This window comes from Euphorbia lathyris, chromosome 7 (genome assembly GCF_963576675.1).
Source record: "Euphorbia lathyris chromosome 7, ddEupLath1.1, whole genome shotgun sequence".
Taxonomy (NCBI): domain Eukaryota; kingdom Viridiplantae; phylum Streptophyta; class Magnoliopsida; order Malpighiales; family Euphorbiaceae; genus Euphorbia; species Euphorbia lathyris.
In genome coordinates, this window is record NC_088916.1 from 48900858 (window position 1) to 48903007 (window position 2150).

At 34.7% G+C, this 2150-nt stretch overlaps 1 pseudogene; it reads right to left on the bottom strand.

The window, feature by feature from the left end:
* Nucleotides 1-735: 735 nt before the first annotated feature.
* On the bottom strand, nt 736-1304 carry LOC136236096 (1-aminocyclopropane-1-carboxylate oxidase homolog 1-like; annotated as a pseudogene).
* Between the last annotated feature and the right edge of the window lie 846 nt (nt 1305-2150).

Genomic DNA, 2150 nt, shown 5'->3' on the forward strand with positions numbered 1-2150 from the left:
CCTCCCTTTTCCATAATCATGATTCCTCCCTTGCTCCATTCAAGCCTCCTCGATCTTCCATTTATTTTGTTTTGCGTTTTTTTTTGAAACAAATGAGAAGATCGATTTCGACGGTTTGCAGTCTCTATCGGTATCTTGTGGTTAGCAACAAGGGCGAATAGAGTTCCGGCAGCAAAGTCGCGGCCGAACCTCCTATTTCAAGCACCACTGACTCCCTTTCTGATTCGGAAAATTCTCCCGGATAAAACCCTCCAAATTTCTGCTGGAGTATTCTCCTTGAATGGTTCTTGCTCATGTATGTATCTTCCGTCATTCAACGTTTCATTGTAGAGGTAAGCTCATAATTGGGGTTTCCTTTTTTCCTATTATTGAAGGGTTTTTTTTTTGCTTAATTAAACTCATGAATTTTCTATTTTAGATTTCTATATTTGTCTAACCTCACTGTGCAAGATCCTTCCTACGGTGTAAAATGGCTTTCCTGTTCAGGTAACCTTTGATTCAATGCCCTTACCCATGACTTTTCTGTTTTAGCATGTTGCAAATTCAGGTTCTGAATATTTTTTATTTTTTCCTTGTCACAAAGTTTATAGCATCAAAGGCATTTTTTCACCCAAACAGATCCATCTTAATTTTTTTCTATGAAAAGTAATGCTTATGAACTTAGCCAGAGATACCACTTTATCTAGTTGAGGTTCCTATTTTAGTGACTAAGAATGCTGATATATAACACTTTCCTTAGTACAGGAAAATCTCAGAGCCCAAATGCAGCAGAGCAGAAGTGCCATCAAAGCCTTTAGCATTGAAATAGGTAGTATATTCTTTGACTGTGGTTTCCTTGTACTTAAGAGGATTATCTTCATAATACAGTTCCTTGGTAGGTCCACAGATTCTTGGTGTTGATTTGAGTTCTGTGCTAAAGAAAAGGTCACCATGTATACTCTTGGTCCTATACGATTTGCCAGCACCCTGTGCTCCATGCTTATCAACTTATCATTTGATATTAGCTGCAGAAAATCACCAATATTAATGATAAGAGTGGAAGGAGTGTGAGGGATATCAATCCATTGATTCTGATGAACAACTTGAAGACCACCAATTTGATATCGCAGAAGAACTGTAAGAAAGGCGTTCTCAGTATGCTAACTTATGCCAAATGTTAATTCTTGTTGCAGGCACGCTGGATAGTAATGCCCTAAGAGAATATGTCCCTCACCACAACCTATGTCTTTCAAGTAGTTTGCCTGCAAACCGAAACCTTCTGACAATAATTCCAACACCGTATTTCCCATTTTCTCAACTTGTTTATAGTATTATCTCTACAAAATTTTCATATATGTATATTTTTTTTGTTATGTGTAAATTTTGATGTTAGAAAAAAAGTGTTTTTTTTATTAATACTATTAAAAGTGTACAACTTTCTTCAATCACTTTTTTCTGGTTATATAATCTATTTAGTTGTTTGTGCAGAAATACTTCAAATCGTCTTTTTAGATGGGTTATGCGTATTCTTAATGACTTTCCCTATAGGCATTAATTTGAGTAGTGATGCAAAAAGACTATAGAAGGCAAAGAGGCAGACCCTTCAATTTTCAAGGTGAGCATTTAATTCAGAAAATTCACTTTTAGTCAGCTCTAACGAATGCTCTAGTTCTGCACTGAGTTTATATTACTCTTACAATTGATTATGCTTGTGAATTTCAGTTCAACATTACTTATAGAGATTGGTTGTTCACAAGTGGTCTAAATGGATTTCACAAGTTTTAACTTGGATAGAGGAGCCTTGGGATATATCTGTACAGAGTAGTAAAATGACAATAAAAAGATTGTGAAATTCTAGTTGTAGTTTGTGTATAGGTTGGTGAGAACTAGTTGGAAAAAACCAAAACAGTTTTCCAATATGGAAATTCTTCCTTGTGCTATTTTTCAAGTGCGGTTGTACTACTTGGAATGACTATATGTGACACCCCAAAATTCCTCTCTTTTTGCTTCTTTGGCAAATAAGTTTTACTTTTTCTTTTGTTGGATGTTTAATTTTTAACGAGGCCAAATTTCTCCATCTTCTCTTTTCTGATGATTAAAAGTAGTTATCTCTTTAATATTATTATGTTATGTAGGATTTAGTGTTTATTTTTTATACTAATTATTCCTTT